Source organism: Ctenocephalides felis, unplaced genomic scaffold (assembly GCF_003426905.1).
Source record: "Ctenocephalides felis isolate EL2017-DRISC unplaced genomic scaffold, ASM342690v1 CF-g0.4_SCAFFOLD_03570, whole genome shotgun sequence".
NCBI lineage: Eukaryota > Metazoa > Arthropoda > Insecta > Siphonaptera > Pulicidae > Ctenocephalides > Ctenocephalides felis.
This window is the reverse complement of record NW_020539724.1, coordinates 22,842,838-22,861,073: the sequence shown is the minus strand read 5'-3', so window position 1 is coordinate 22,861,073 and position 18,236 is coordinate 22,842,838.

Here is an 18,236-nt window from a genome sequence, read left to right as displayed (position 1 = left end):
TATTACACCACAGAAAAAGTTTGAACTCTTTTTATATGTATAATACTACTGAATTTATAGCGTTTTTAGATTAATACGTGTATACCATATGCTTGTGTTGGACAAAGAAGTAAGTATTAGTAATTAAATTTTCAATTTTATATAATAAAATCATCTTTTTCATCCAATATTTTACTAGCGCAACTCAGCTTGTAGTTGACGATTATGATCGTCATGGCTCGATTCTGACGGAACAAAACTCTTTGCACTTTTAAATGAAGTCCACAGTTAACTGGTCAATTGTTTTGCCTAAAGAACAATGTCTTAGTCTACGTCCAGTGATCCAGTTCTTCATGGTGATGATTGTGCAAATACAGGACAATAAGGTAAAATGAATTTATTACTTATTAGTAAACTTAAAGTATGTCATAAGGAATTATATATTTAATTCTTCTGTCATGATCAAATTCTTTGCTAAGATGTTAATTATAATGATTAGATCAGCCTGTTCTTATACTTCTGACTATGCCTAATTTTCTTGTTTTTGATCAAAGATAACAATGATTTGCAAGAACTTTAAAACAATTTACACTGACGTTTTTTTAATTTAGCATCGGATTTTTAGATCAATGTGTATAAATATATGTAAAATCTAATATGCAATAGATTATAATATGTTTTTCGTGACCATGTACAATTAAAGTTAAAGCTATACTGATGATGCTATAAATCATTGTTTCGTGGCGTTTGCAACTTTAACATCATTTAATAAAAAAAACTGCAGAAAAGTGTAGTGTGTTCGGACTCAAAGCTAATTATATTATAATTATAATATAAAAATAATTTATTTTTTCATCATATACTTACATTTTAATTTACTATAAATAAAATAGTAACCAAGTTTAGTATTTGAGCAATTATATATTAGTGATAGATTTAAATAATTCAAATTTCAACATTATTATTTTTCAAAATACATTTTAGATAAAAAATATATTATAAGTTATTGATATCTTACAAATGTATTTGTAGATTTTGGCCATTTTTAATAACGATATTAAAGCTTTTGAATATTTTTTTAAGATTTAATCTATATAAGAATGTTCAAGAATGGAATATTTAGGATTTTTTTTAAGATTTTTGAATATCAACATTTCTGAGGTCTTCCAATTCTAAGGATTTTGACGATATATGGGTTTGAGGGTTTCAAAACAATGAGTTTTTGGATTTTGATAATTTTGATTTTTTTGTAATTTTGAAACATTTGTTAATTGATGAACACGTAGACGGTACTTAAACTTTGACAAGATATTTAGCAATTTGAAGATTTTAAAGTTATTTTTCGAAACTTAAGATTTTTTAATATTTTATAAATTTTGAACATGCAATTAACTGTTTCAAACTTTTCTATGAATATTTAGGTGGGGTTTATGGTATAAAAATATAGTTTTTTGAATATTTAGAGCTTCTTGATGATTTATTGAATATTTTACAATTTTAACGAATTTTATAGTATTGCGGTTATTGCAGATCAGGAGGATTTCTTACAGTGTTAACATTTTGTAGATTTCAGTGATGCTCAGGTCTTTATGACATATAATCTGTTAGACACATTTTTTACTATATTGGTAAATATTTTTGGAGATTCTAAGGTCTGTGAAGTATTTGGCCATATTGAGGTTTGTGCAGAATTTTTATATTTCTTTAAAAAAATATATCCAAAATTGAATACTTATACACAAAAATGCATACTTACGGACAATGTCGTTGTTAGACACAATTGTAGTTATATGACACAATTTTTATGATATTGGTAAATATTTTGATAGATTTTAGGGTCTTTGAAGTATTTGGCAATTACGATGATTGTTCGGAATATTTTTATTTTTTGAGCTATTATTTTTTCTGGCTATTATTTTAAAAATTTTAAAAAATATTTTCAATATTGGATATGTACCCAAAAATGCGTACTTACAATGGTTTTCGAACAATAAATTTATAATCACATCAAATCTTGTTTTTGTTGTGTTCTTAATATGAACGTGGCGAAACGACCGATTAGTTAATCCATAAATGACAAAATGAAATATCTGCAATGTCTAATTTCCATCTATCCTTTATGTGCTCTAGATCTCTTCCTCCTGCCATATTGGCCCTTGTATTGATAATTTTGATCGTAATCTGACCAATCTTCTTTGATCATATCGGCGGCCTTTTCGGCAATCATGTAAACGATAGCGTTTGGATGAGCAGCAGGCATCGTTGGCATAATTGATGCATCCACCACACGAAGATCATGCACACCATGTACCCTAAGCCTTGGGTCCACCACGGCTGTTGGGTCACTTGCTGGACCCATCTTACACGTACCAACCTGGAAACAAAAATAGAATTTGGTATATTTAATTTGTATAATTTTTGGTTTTGTTTTTGGGTTTATCCAAACATTTGTTTATGAGTTATCTTACCTGGTGGTGCATGGTACTCCCAACTTGTCGGATGGCGCATTCCCAGTATTCATCAGATTCGATAGTAATATCTTCGCAACCCGGATAAGGTGTAGGATTTATGGTCGTGTTGTATTTGGCAAATGCTTTGGTCCTCGCAACTTTCATAGCCTGCAAAAAATATATTAGTATTAATAATTGCGAATGCACAATTATGGAAGTGCAATCTATTGATGTTTTACAAAATTCGGGAGTTTTTTGAATTTTTATAAGATTTTAGCAAGAGTTTAGTTACGGCATGCCAAACTTTTTTTAAGTCGCCGGCCAAATCTATGCTGAAAAACATCACATTATAAATAGCAAATAAATAGCTCAAATAACAAAGACTATGTATATCAAGGAATAAGTCTATCCTTATTTATACATTGGGCAAGGTATTACTAAAATACATAGTGTGAATTTTAATGGTCGTTTCAAATTCCTACTTCATATCTCGCTCAAAAAAAAATTGCTAAAGAAGTACTATTCTCGAACACACTTTTGTCGTAACTAAATGATCAGCTAGGAAGTTGAAAAAAGGTGTATCCAATTTTTTCCTAAAATACGTTACTACAATGACATACACTATTCTAGTATCAGGTAATTTAAATATTAGGTTGGTTACAATCTTGTTTGATAGTGATCATTACTCTTAGACAAGCAAAGATGATTCAAAACGTTACACTAAACACTTTCTAAAGTTAACCTGAATGGTAAATTATGGCTGATGGTTGATTGTTCTTGAATTATGTCGATTTACCAGTTTTATTCCTTCTCTGACACCTTCTATATCTCTTCTTGAATCAAAACAATTTGTATCAATACTCGGTTGTTCCATTGGATTCTTGCTTCTCAACTTCACTCTTCCAGCACTTTCTGGTTCAAACAGCAACACCAGCATACTGAAAGATCTTTCAATTTCGTCACTCTTCAGGCTATTAAACTGTATATTATTAGTAGTCATCAGCAACTCGACATCTGGACGATCCGATCGAGCGAATTTAGTTTTAACAAATGCCAGAGCGTCTATTCCTATGGAAGAGCTTAATGGACCAGAGGCGTTCACGAAGTATTCTTCAATCACTCGAGGATCAGACAGCATGTCGGCAGTCAGGGTTTTTGTAAAATTGAAGTGCAGATCATACATGCCAAAACCAACATGATCGAGCATGTTGAAACCTACGGGCAAGTTTTGGATTACAGGGATTTGTAAGGATTCGAGATGTTGTCTTGGACCAATACCAGATAACATCAAAAGTTGTGGCGTGTTTATTGTACCACCGCTTACAATTATTTCATTGTTGGCATGTATGATATAGGTTCGATTGTTGACGAAGATTTCAACAGCGTGAGCTATTTTGGATGCTCTGTTTATGAGTATTTTGGTTACTAAGACGCCTGTGGCGATATCTAAATTTGATCTGGATGCAACAGGTTTCAAAAATGCTCTTGTACCACCACAACGTTTACCATTAACCATATTGAATTGTGGTATTGAATAACCAGTTTGATTAGCACCATTATAATCAGTTACGTTATAACCAAATTCCTGCACGGCCTCGAAGAATGTGGAATACAATCCGCTGCTATAATTGGCATATCCAACTTTCAAACGTCCATTTATCGCATGGTATGGTGATCTTCTTAATGCCTGGATTTGGATATCTTCAGACTTTTTGAAGTATTTCAAAACATCTCTGTAACCCCATCCACGGTTGCCAAGTGCTTTCCATTTTCGAAATTCATCTTATTACCTCTCATATACAGCATACCATTTATTGTACTAGATCCACCTAAAACTTTACCCCTTGGATATTCATATGTGCCATTATAAGCACGTGCACAATTTTTTTGTGGTTCTATTTTGTAGTTCCAGTCGTACTCACTTGATCGCTGGAAACGATTTAGCAATGGTATATCGGTGATAAAATCACCTTCGACACCAGCTTCCAATAAGAGAATCTTCCAATGTGGAACTTCGGACAACCTATTGGCTAATACTGAACCTGCGGACCCGGCACCAATGATGATAAAATCGTACGAGAAATCCAAATTTGTGGCGATAGGTATTCTAGATTCTTGAAATTCCACATGCTGGTAATAATAGTCTTTGATGTATTTTAATGGATCGTCAGTGTACACAGTTGACCAGCATGTCAAATTTATAACCAACAGGCAACAAAAATTTACAAGATATTTCACCATTGTTCATCATACGATATCAAATGATGTATGCCAGTACTGTTGTAAAACTGACAGCTTTATAATATTCGCATTGTTATAAATAATTATTTGACTAATTTGTATTTGAAATTATAAAACGAGTTGCAAAGACGTCATATTATTGTTCATAGAAAAATCGGTAGTGCTTCAGTCATAATTTATGTATTTATAACGCACGTATTTATAATCTTGTTTACTATGTTGTAAAACATTATCTACATGGAAGGGTTATGATTATAATAATTGCGGACTTATTTAGAATTTAGTCGTTTCAGTGGCGGATTTGAACCTGTTTTAGTTTATTATTTAAAAAAATGCTAAAAATTGCATTCGGAAATTGTTAAACATTTGTTACTAACTATTTTACGATCATTGAATTATTTACTTTAAGTGAGCACAGGATGAACGTGAAGAATAGATAATACTTTATAAAGCTTAAATAATACTTTTTATATTTTTATTATCAACTTATCCTTACTATAGAACCATGTATCTTTCAAAGAAATTGTAACAGGTCGAATGAAAACTATCAAAATGCAAACAACTTTTGTATCAAGGTTTTAATACATTGGGCGAATCGATTTAACTAAAAAAAATTCAACATCAGTCAGCTCGATATCAAGCAGCTGGATATCAAATTTTCACTTGATATCATAAATCTCAAAAACAATTTCGGGTGAAAATGGCGTTTTGCGGGTATTGCTTCAACATATGTATGTGTAGCGGGCATAGATGTAGTGGTAACATGCCTCTTGAGAAAAAGAAATACTCGGATTGTATATGGATAAATACGGACCTGTATTGTGTATAGAAAATAAAGGATTCTCATTCTGTTTATAGTTAGACTTGGAGAACTCAATACTCGGACCTGCCTGCATTGTAAAATTTGTAATAAGTCACGAATATGCTGTTCCAACTACGTATTTATATGACTATATATTATCGCGAAATCAATTATAAACTCTGTCGTCGAATATATAATTGCTGCACGTGAAAATCGTCCGAAATACCATTAAGTTGTTATGTTGAACTGTCAAGTAGTATTGTGAATTGTAAATATTTTAATAAAGATGAACCATTTGCATTTTTAAACACTAGTAGGGGAAGTACAGACAAAATGACATGTTTTGTTTTTTAATGATTTTATTTGTTTATTGATATTATGATAAGCTTAAGCCTCAATTGTTTTTATCAACTTAGGTTCATTGACTACTAAACTACTGGCTTTTCTGAACGTTTTGGCATACCATAGAAGAAATGGAATCGTTTTGGAAAAAAAGTGGAGAAAATGAAAATTAAATTTTTGAGAGAATGGAGCGACCAATTTGAATGATTCAAAATACATTTAATTTGTGTTGACGTAATAAAGAATTGATTGAATTTTTGCAAGGGCAAGTCTAGTGGTTTCGGAGAACCAGGAAAAAAGTTCAAACCTTTGGTGGTCGAAAATGTGATACTTTAGTCAGTGTTTTAAAATTTTTCAAGAAATTTCATAATTTTCAAAAAAGGCAATTTTGTTTGATGTATCGAAATAGTCAAAAATATTTAACTATTAATTGCGAAGAAACGTTGCAGCCGATATTTACCAAATCAGCACAATTCCCCACAATACTTAACTTCCAAAAAAAATTTCAAAAACCTGGACGATTTTTTCTTACATACACATACACAAACATGATTTTCCAAATTCGGTGACAAACGATTCACTATGACTTGTAACGTGACTGAAATATTTTTTTTATTATAAGATAATTGGATAGCTTTAAAAATATGTTAATATATTTGCGTTTTCAAAATTCATATTTATCTAAATAGTTGTCGATCAATTGATATTGTATGTTGTATGGATTGTTGTATATTTGGATAGTCTTTGCAATACATATAACATATTATTTCACCCGATTACTCGAAAATTTGTCAAATTATTATAAATTTGAATATCTTCGGTATTAAAAACATCGATGTACTAAAAATTTGTTATCAGTTGAACACATTTGTTTTTATATATTTTTGCAATTTTTTTCCAAATTTTAATAAATTTCTCAAAATTGTTGTGAAATAATCATTATATTAAAGATAGTTTCGACTAGTGATGGGCGTTGAATCAACGAACGGTTATTTTCAACCGTTTCTTCTTCGTTAACTAACTAACCGTTTCGTCGCAACGAAATAACTAGTTGAAAATCAACTAGTTTCGAAACAGTTGAAAACATGGCGGCCAGTTAGTTTTTTCAACGATATAGGAATTCGTTTGTTGTCGAAAACGAACGTAGGCAGGTACCTGCGTCGGAAAGGATCAACCAATACTATGAAAATCGCTTATTGTTAGGCTACTGCTTGCAAATGTACATGTACATCTTAAAAGAAACTTGCAACACGCGCCAAATCGTTTAATTTTAGAAAATCAGTTACATTTATTATAGTTTTCAATGGTTAATATTTTTCATGAAAATCTCATAGCATTTGTCTTGTAATAATTTTTTTAAACTAAACCTGAAAATTGATTTTTATTTTTCATAACATTTTATATAACCATACATTTTTATATTGCTATTTTTATATAACATGTAAATTCGATGTTTTAGTATATGGCTTTGCTGTAATGAAAATATTTAAGTTTTTTAAATTAAACCTTTATTTATTATATATATATATATATATATATATATATTATATATATATAGGGTGTCCTTAAATGGTCATTTTCGAATTTCTTGCTCCCAGTCAAATGTTCAAATTGATAAAAACAATTCTCTGAAAGTTTTAGCTCTTAATATTAACGTTTAGATAGAGCGCATCAATCAAAGTTTTGTATGGAAATAGCATGGAAAAATTTTCAAAAATTTTGAAAATGTTTTTTAGATGTAATTTAGCGAACAAATAAATGAATAATACTCATTCATTTGTCGCTAAGTTATACCTAAAACATTTTTTTAAATTTTAAAAAGTTTTTTCATGCTCTTTCCATACAAACTTGATTGAATTGCGCTCTATCTAAACCTTATATTAATAGCTAAACTTTCAGAGAATTGTTTTTTATCAATTTGGAACCATTTGGGCCCCTGGGAGCAAGGAAATTCGAAAATGACCATTTTTAAGGACTAATATATATATATATATATATATATATATGTGTGTGTGTGTGTGTGTATAAATGTGACAATTCACATTTATTTCTTTTTATTCATCAAATCCAACGTCAACTTGACTTTTATAAGAACAAAGTTCATATTACCAACTTTCAATGAAACAGTTATTTCAACTATCAGTTTCTTAACGTTGCCAGCGTTGAATCGTTAAAAATAACTATAGTTGAAAAATAACTAGTTATTTAACTAGTTGACGAAACCCCGATAACCGTTTCGTTTCGTTGACGGCAAAACCGTCAACGACCCACCTCTAGTTTCGACACACTTGTACTTCTCTCGGCCTAAAATTCCTCGAGCCTTAACAATACCAATACAAATATACGAATGTAACATTGATAAAAATATTCTCTCAAAATCAAATATGTCTATGGATTTTAATATTGTCAAAAGCGGATATGTATCTACTTACATACTATATATGCAAGAAATTTTAATAATTTTATTGTCACTACTTACCAATTTTAATCCATCCTTGAGTGCCTCTACGTCTTTTCTTTCGGCAAAACAGTTGACGTCGATCTCCGGTTGCACTTTAGGATCCTTGCTCACAATTTTAACAGTCCCTGTACTTTTGGGATTAAACAACATCACCAACATCGAAACCTTCGTTTTTTCCTGACTCCTAGCACGTCGGTTTTTAGATTTAGTAATTTTTTTGGAACCGTAGTATCTGTCTTTGTCACGAATTGCATAGACGTTAATATTATTGCCATTTATTATCAACTCAATATCCGGGTAATCGTCTTTGTCAGGTATGAACTTGGTTTTTACGAAGCCATATGCTGCTAATCCTGGAGTTGTCAAAGGTCCCTGACCGTGCTCAAAATAATTCTGAATGTTGTCTATATTGGTTATAGCGTCATCGTGTATCACACCATCCATGGTCAAATCAAAATTCAACGAAGCACCAACATGATCAATTAAATTTTCACCGACATTCAATTCCTGGATAACATGAATCTCCAGGTCATCTAAGATCTTTTTTGGTCCTATACCAGATAGCATGAGTAAAGCTGGAGAGTTAAAGGTACTTGCGCTTAAAATAACTTCTTTGGTGCAAAATACCCTGCGCAAACGTCCATCTTTGACAAATCTTACACCAACTGCGGTATTTGTTACGTAATTTATTATTACTTGGGTAACACGTGCGGAAGTCAGTATTGATAAGTTTTTTCTAGTAGCTGCTGGTCTGATAAAAGCTTCGGCAGCACTAAATCTTTTACCACCTTTTGTTGTCAACTGCATCCTGGCAAAACCTGTACGATTGGCACCATTGTAGTCGATAACATTGTAACCTAATTCAATACCTGCATTTATCATCATATCTGTTGCAGGAGTTTCATACACATCAGCACTTACGGCTAAAGGACCCTTTTTGCCGTGGTACGAGGAGTTTCGGAGTTCTGGTATTTGTATGTTCTCAGATTTTTTGAAATATGGTAAAACTTCTTTGTAGGACCAACCGACATTTCCTAATTTGCGCCAGTGTTCGTAGTCTAATTTATTACCGCGCATGTACAGCATCATGTTCAACATACTGGAACCTCCTAAAGCTTTGCCTCGGATGATTTGGCATTTACCACCTTGGTTTAGGCAACATCTCGTCTGGTTTTTACCCGAATAATTCCAATCATATTTGGTATTGGCTGCTGAGTACGAGAATAAGGGTACGTCTGATATGAAATCTGCTTGTTCGCCTGCTTCAAGTAGAAGAATCTTCCAATCCTTGTGCTCGGATAATCTGTTTGCCAACACAGAACCTGCAGAACCTCCACCAACAATAATAAAATCATATTCTCCATCGATATCCTCGACTGTTGGAATTTTATTTACTTTGTATTCGGGATGTTCACGATAGTATTTTTTGAAGTTTTCTAGGGGATCCTCCTGGGCAGTGAGATGATAGATTTTTCCAAACAGAAGAAAAAGTAAACACAAGATGCTTGTTTTGAACATTTTGGCAAATTAATTTTATGGAGTAGAAAGTTTTTGAACTTGGCTTTACGCTGAATGACTGAAGCGACTTCGACAGTAACTTGGTATTATTTATAAATACCATCAAATAATGTATAAATAATTATATATATACATATATATTTATATATACATATATAAATTACCGTTGAAACTATTTGCACCAATTATAGTTTATCGGAAAATGAAGACATTTCCATAACCGTATTAACATATCTGAAAAATTATTTTTGTTTTTCACAAAAGTATTTTATTTTTTTGCAGACGCGTCATTGTTACGCATTTTGCAAAAAATACATGATATTTAAAAATCCCTTTTAAATTTACCAATAAGCCTGACCTTAATACTAAATACTTCCTGATCTGAATATTGTAATTCGTAATTAAAATGATTCACGTAGATCGACAATGAAGAGGTTCATTTTGATTAAAGTTTCATATAGTTCGATATTTATCATGTTTTTAAATAGTTTTAAATGAAAATTGAAATTAAAAAGTTATTGCCCAGATTCCGTGATCATATTCTTCCAAACATCTAAATATTTAATATTGTCAATATCAATGTTACAGATCGCTAATGTCTTTAAAGTGTTTGAAATTCGCACAATTTTAAATATATTGAAAATATATAAAACTTTAAAGCTCAATTTCAAATTCAACTCAGTATCTCTAGTATTTTCAGTATTCTCTGAATATAAATAATTTGTAAAATTGACATATCTTAATAAATTTTTGGAATTCTCATAATGAACAAAATTCTTATAATCTTTCATGATAGTCAGAACAAATGGCTTAAATTTCAACACTTTTGAAATTCTCAAAATCTTCATATTTAAAAATCTTTATAATCTGGAATATCATATTATTTTTGATAATACTCATGACTGTACAAATCCTCAGAATTATAACAATCTTCAAAAAATCAAAAACATTTTAATTTGAAAAAAAAACTAGCGGTGTACTAAAAATTAAATTTTTTAAAAAAGATGTAAATTTTTATAGTAGCTTAGTTATAGTCATCGCAAAAAATCGAAAATGAAAATTTTTGTATATCTTTACGTTTGGAAGATTTCTGAACATTTTGGCATACCTTTAGAAAAAAAATGATGTATGGGTGTGCGGATACAAATTTTTGTCGACGGTTTTGTGAAAACGAATTAACCGATTTGAATAATTCCAAAAACATTCGGTTCCTATTGATAAGGAGACGTGCTGACTAGTTTTTGGCAAAGGCAGGTTCAGCTGTTTTGGAGATAAGAGACAAAAAAAGCCACAAAAAATTTATTTTATCCGACTTTCTGCGACCCTACGGGAAGTTAAAAATTATATTCAAAAATCTCTGTTGTCATGTTTAACGTCAGTATTAATATTGTTTAAAATCATTAAAGCCTTCATAATCTTCAAAACCACAATCACGGTCATCACAATCTTTATAACTGAAATTCGAATTAAGTTTAAGTTTGTTTTAGTTATATTTTTGTTATATTTTTGCCTGAAATACCAATTTCAAAAGCTCAAACACTATTTGAAAAATATCGGTTGGGAATCATGCTGGTTAGTTTTTGGTAATGATTGGCCAGGCGGTTTCTTCGTAATTAATTGTTGAATTTTTTTCTGATTATTTTGATCAAACTTTCTATGAAGCTAGAGATCATAGTCTCAAATAATAAGATATTGAAAACAATAAGATATTGAAAAGAAAATAATAAGATATTGCGTCACTAAGACAAGTGGTTTAATTTTAAATAATAACTTATTATTAACTGAAATAAAAAAAATAAAGTTATTTGATGAAACTTTTTGAGCACTTGCATTCGTTTTGCACTGATATCTGCATGTTATTAACGTTTTTACCAAAAATCCTGCTTTGATTTTAAAATTTTTCGGAAGATTTCAGTTGGTAATCGAGCTGATTAGTAGGTAAAGATCGGCTGAGCCGTTTCTTTATAATTATTTGTTAATTTTTTTTGATATTTTTAATAAAACACTCCATAAAAAACACAGTTTATTTTAAAACATTATAAGCCTACGAAATGTGCTATAGAAGGAGTGCGGGTAAGGTTTACACGCAATTGAAGTAAAACTTATTTGCTACTTCACAAGATGGCATTTAAGTAAAAATAAATACATCATATAACAATTTATTAGTATTATTTATTAACATTATGTTTATTAGTAATATGGTAACACTGGTGATGCACGCATTTATTAGTGCCAACCAATATACACCTTTATATAAATATATAATTTATAAACTTACTAATCATTAATCTTATTGATCAATATTTTCAAGGAACAGAGTAAATTATTCTTCTGATTTAGGCATTTTTCATTAAATCAAGATTTGTACTACGATGTAACTTTAAAATGTTTATTTATCTATGCCGATTTCCTTGTTTATATCGGAACGCATACAACGTTGATGCCGGTACGCATACAACGACAGATCTCTATTCACATACACGATGACTAATCACAATCGACTCGTATTGAATTGATTCCATCGAAAGCGAATGACGTTTTGTACGGTTTACACTCTAGTAGCGTCTAAAGAAGTTTTACTTCAAAAATAATTAAAATTTATAATATCCATTAGAAGTCACGCTGATAGTTTTTAATGAAAAGCGAAATATTTATTTTCAAAATTAACAGTTGAAAATTTTAACATGGTATTTGAAGAGTTGCTAAATCTAAAAGCATCGTTATTGATCAAGATATTGGGAAGCCCATGCACTGTCCTTAAGGAAAAGTGCCACTTACACCTAGTTTATGTGGCACTACAATTACAATGTTTTTAGATATCAAATAACGCTTCAAGAATGTCAGCTTATTGTTTTAAAATGAATTCTTTAACATTCCTTAATCAATTGAAAAATGATGATAAAAGTGTTTACTGAAACATTGTCACATTCCCAGCAACGGAATTATCATTTCTATTCATGTTCTCACAAGTTGTAATTTGATAATAATCGAGTCATATCTAATAATATGGTTGGTAGTAATTAAAAATTAAATTACCGTATAAAAACAATTTAATTGCAGCATAATTAAATATTCTATTAACTTTCCGAAGAAGTTTGTTTTAGGGAAAAGAGACTTATAGTCATAAAAATGATATAGTAAATAATATAATTAATAAATAATTACTTTGATAGTTTATTATATATATATATATACTAGCACGCCCTGCAAATGTTGTTTAGCCATAAGAAATATTTCTAGAACATTTTTAGCATAAAAAATAACTAACTAATTCTGAATGTAGATATTTGTGGTATATAAGTGAATTTATACATTTTTCTTTGCTAAAAACCTTTGCAAAACATTCAAAAACTATGCACACGGGATATGTTTGTACGATAGGATAAACGTCCTATAATATTTCTTATTTGCAAGATTATCCTATCGTACAAATATTTCCCGTGTGCGAAATAGGGGTTTGTTGTAGGAGGGTGAAAATTTTGGGTTGCATGCGTTCTTTAGTTACGAATAATAAGAAAATTAGATAAAAACTTTGAGACAAAATATTAAAAAAAAATCTTAAGGGCGGTCAATCCCTACTAGTTAGCTGTCCTCATACATAAACGGGATAGTATAAATATATGGTTGTCTTATTCTTAGTCATATTGAATATTATTATAGAAAAAATTCATGAAGATCAGTCAAGCCGTTTTAGAGGAGTATTGTCACTAACATCATTTTTTTTTTTTTTTTATTAATTACAATCTGTCTTGAAAATAAATAAATAGACATTCAGTAAATTTGATGTTATATGAGTATTAACAACTAATCCTAAAAGGTTTTTCAGTAGTAAGCTGAACTTCCCGTAGGGTAAGTTATAGTAATCGCAAAAAAATCGAATATGAAAATCTTTACATACGTTTCAAAAGTTTCTGAACATTTTGGCATACCTCAGAAAAAATGAATGTATGTGTGTGTGTGCGTGTGTGTAGAGTATGTATGTATGTTTGGATACAGTTTTTCGACCACGATTTCGGGCGCACAAATCAACCAATTTGAATCGTTTAAAAAGCATTCGATTCTTATTGATAAGAAAACGTACTGATTCGTTTTTGGTGAAGACTGGTTTAGCCGTTTCGGAGATTTCGATTTGAATGATTCAGAAAACACTTTACTTGTAGTGACGAAATGAATAATTGATGAAATTTTTGGTAAGGCAGGTCCAGCGGTTTCGGAGTAATAGAGAAAAAAGTAAAAAAAAAAGATATTTGTTGGTCAAAAATGAACATTAGACTATGCACATCAATTTATAAGATATTTGATGAAGTTTTTAAAAATGAGTACTAATTTTTTTGTTACAATTTTGTTGGGTTCCGTACTAAAATTTTTAATTCTTAAAGTTTATTTATACGGTTCAAGCAAATTCCAAAATTTTCCGAAAAACAAATTAAATTTTTTTTAAAATATACAAAGTTTTATACTTCAAATATGAATTTTAAATTTACAATTAGTTTCAAAATATATACATTTTAAATGCGTTATTCTAATCGTAAGAAATATATCCTCAGATGAATTCATTCATTCACCTCCTCCTAATGTAAACTTTCTAAAGTGTTTTGAACGTTAAGATCGTATTTTATGAACTATAAAATATATAGTGATTATAATTATCTATTTGAAAATATATAAAACAATTGTTGTAAATCATTGATAAATTTTTATTGATTACTGATTTTTTTCGAATATATAATTCTGGTAAGGGAAGTTCCAGCAATTTGCCTTAAGGCACGATGCCATACACCGCTAGTTCATTTTTGACTAGTGATATTCAATTCTGCTGTTATATGAGTCACTAACATCATGACACGAGAATTTTATATTATAAAGATTATCTTCAAATTAATATTCTTGAGCATTATTAAAAATTTTGTTTATTTTTTATGTATCTGATCGTGTTTTTTTCTCAATCTAGAATTCAAAGTATTTATTTATAATTAAATGTCAAAAATTAAAATTTATATTAATCATTTTTATTTTTGGGTGAGTACATTAGCCAATACTAGACAATTACCGTCAGTATAGTTAGAAATTGCGTTATCAAATATTTATAAAACGGCGTGATTATTACAAGCAAAGGGTAACGAAATAAAAATAGATTATTTTATTTTTGGTTCAAGGTAATCGTAAATCTATTTTTTGTTTTGCCTAAAACGTTACTATGGCTGCACTCTTCCACTAAATCGTTTAATTCATCGTCGAATCAGATTGAATGATTTATTTATTAAAATAGACTTTTTGATGGAATCTACTAATGGTATAATACAAACTTAACAAGAGGTAAGCACTGAGTTTTTTGTTTTTCAAATATACTGATAAAAACTATTAAACTTTTTTTTTCATTTCTCGTGATGCAATTACAATCTGTTTTTAAAATACAAAAAAAAAATTTAGTAATTATGAATGACAATATGTAAAGACCAAAATAGATTTACCGATTATATATCCCTTTTTGTGTTGATTGAAACTATTAAACTCAACGAAAATTTATGAATGATTTTAATAAATTGAGAAAAATTCAGTTTTGGTATCAAGTGTTTCAACCATTCAAATCGGTTGATCCGTGCGCCTAAAAACGTGGACGAAAAATTGTATCCATACATACATGCACACACAGCCATTTTTCCTGAGGTATGCCAAAATGTTCAGAAACTTTCAAAACGTGAAGAAATGCAACAATTTTTAATTTCGATTTTTGGTCGGTTACAATTACTTACCCTACAGGAAGTTAAAAAATCAGCTTAATCCACAGTAGTAATTTTAAAATGGCATTTCTGCAAAACCTTCAGTAATCATTTTCGACTATTTTGACTATCAATTATTTTTGCATATGCTAACCCAGATTGGATGTTGAAAGTAAGATCACGCCATATGATCACGTCATGTGGCAAACGTGACTGATCAAATCCCACTTATATAGAGATGGATAAAATACAAACTTTAACCAAAGTATGATGTCAACAAGAATTACACTTTTGAAAATAATGATAAATCACGTTGTATCTATAAAAAATGTTTTGCATACAGGCACTCAACGTCTTGCATAATATTAATTACTTTTGTTATTACTCGCCTGTTTTCATATACGAATTTTCATTGTGCAATACCTATTATAACACCAATTTGTGAATTAACAAAAATTTTACCCAGAAAAAATGTGGGTCTAACTCAAGCACTGGTATTTTAAATTAAGAAATTTTTTACCCAGAAAAGAAGTGGGTGTTATTTTGGATTAATGAATAATTTTCATTGCACAATTTAAACATTATTTGTAGGTGCATATATTTATCTTTCAAGATATTGCTAAAGATGTTAAAAATCTCATCAAGTTGGAATAAGGTTAAATATAATACCAGTATACTTATCCTATAATGACAAAAAGAGTATATTGTTATTTAGAAAACTTCTATTAATCCTAATTGTTTTAAGTTAAATTTAATATTATTTTTTTCATAAGTGTAATTTTTTTTTTTTATTAATTTCCCGTAGGGCAAGTTATAGTAATCGCAAAAAAATCAAACATGAAAATTTTTATATATCTTTACGTTTCAGAGGTTTCTGAACATTTTGGCATACCTTAGAAAAAATGGATGTATGTGTGTGTGTGTGTGTGTGTGTGTATGTGTGTGTATGTATGTACGTGTGTGTATGTATGTGCGGATATAAATTTTCGTCGACGATTTCGGGAACACGGATCAACCGATTTGAATAATTCAAAAAGCATTCGATTTGTATTGATAAGGAGACGTGCTGATTAGTTTTTGGCGAAGGCAGGTCTAGCCGTTCCGAAGATACGGGGCAAAAAGTGCCGAAAACGGTAACTCAGTTTTCAAGAGAACGGAGCGTCCGATTTGAATAATTCAAAAAACACTTTACTTGTATTGACAAGATGAATTGATAAAATTTTCATAGAGGTCTAGCGGTTTCGGAGATATGGAGGAAAAAGTAAAAAAATGAGCCATTTGGCGGTCAAAAATGATCATTAGACATATGCACATCAAATTATCAGATATTTTATAGAGATTTTAACAATAAGTATACATTTTGTTAACATTCCTATGCGTTCCGTACCAATGCTTATGCGTTAGACAGCGACGCGGCGCATACGCGCTTTATATTTTGTCTCTATGCAGTTAAAGCAGTACGATTGCTTTGAAAAAAAAGTTCAGATCTTCCACAATATGTCAAATTAAAGCAAAAATTTTTTTTCAAGAAAAAAAAAATTAAAAAATTTTTTTTTCAAGAAAAAGTAATTTTTTGTCCAATTTATAGTTTCTCAAAAATCTTATTTTTTCAAAGTAAATTTTCTTCAAAAATGTTAATCGTTTTTAAAAAAATAATAATTTTTGGTACGGGAAGTTCCAGCAATTTGCCTTAAGGCACGATGCCTTAATTGCCTTAAGACAGAATTCCACTTACTGCTAGTTTATTTTCATCAATAATGATACTAATACTTGGGCGGTTTACTGGCTCGTACAGCAGCGCCTTGTATTTTTAAAAATTAACCAAAAATATTAAAATAATTATTGCATATTATTTTTAAGTCTAATAATAATTAAATTATAATATCAGTTGAGTATTTATATCTATGAAATTAAGTTGTTGTAAAAATTAAGGGGGTCGTAACAATTTTTAATATAAGAACGGGAAAGAGCGGGAGAGCGTGGTACTAAAAGGTTAGAAACTTCTGGATTAAAACATTCCTCAAGTAACACGGTTAAATAATTACTATTTATATTTGTTTCTCAAAGCTTGTTTGATAAAGTAAATAAAACTTATATGCAGCAATTTAAAACTTCCATACCTTCCTTTAAACTCATTTATTGTACATCGTTAAAATTCTTAATACAGATATTATAGTAATTAAAACTTCGTTTGTATATTTGAAATAGTAAAAATAATGAAAAAAATTCTTTCGACTTTTATGAATATAATAACTCTATTATGGCGGACATGGTTGGAGTATTATTATAATAACTATTCTGGTACAATTCATACAGCATTGAATAAAACATATGAATCCGCGGAATGAATTTGTATTAATTATAAATCCAATATTTATATAATTTTTTTGAATCATTACAAGCCTAAATATCATTTTACTATCATGTTTTGAGCGTTATAGATATAATGGTATTGAATTCATTTTTCATCCGACATGATTAAATTTTTAATATCTCTTGCAATTCATTTTATAGAATCGACACATAATGTGATAATTGTTCAATGATTAATTATTCATTAAACTAAAATAATGAACAATCTTGTCTCGTGATAATTAATAAAATGCTTTATCTATCTAAATTCCAATATTTAATCAATCCACTAAACGAATTCATTCGAAAAGTTTCTCCAGTTTTGTTTACTCTAGTGTTGGCGCACTTGTATATAATTGGACAATGATGAG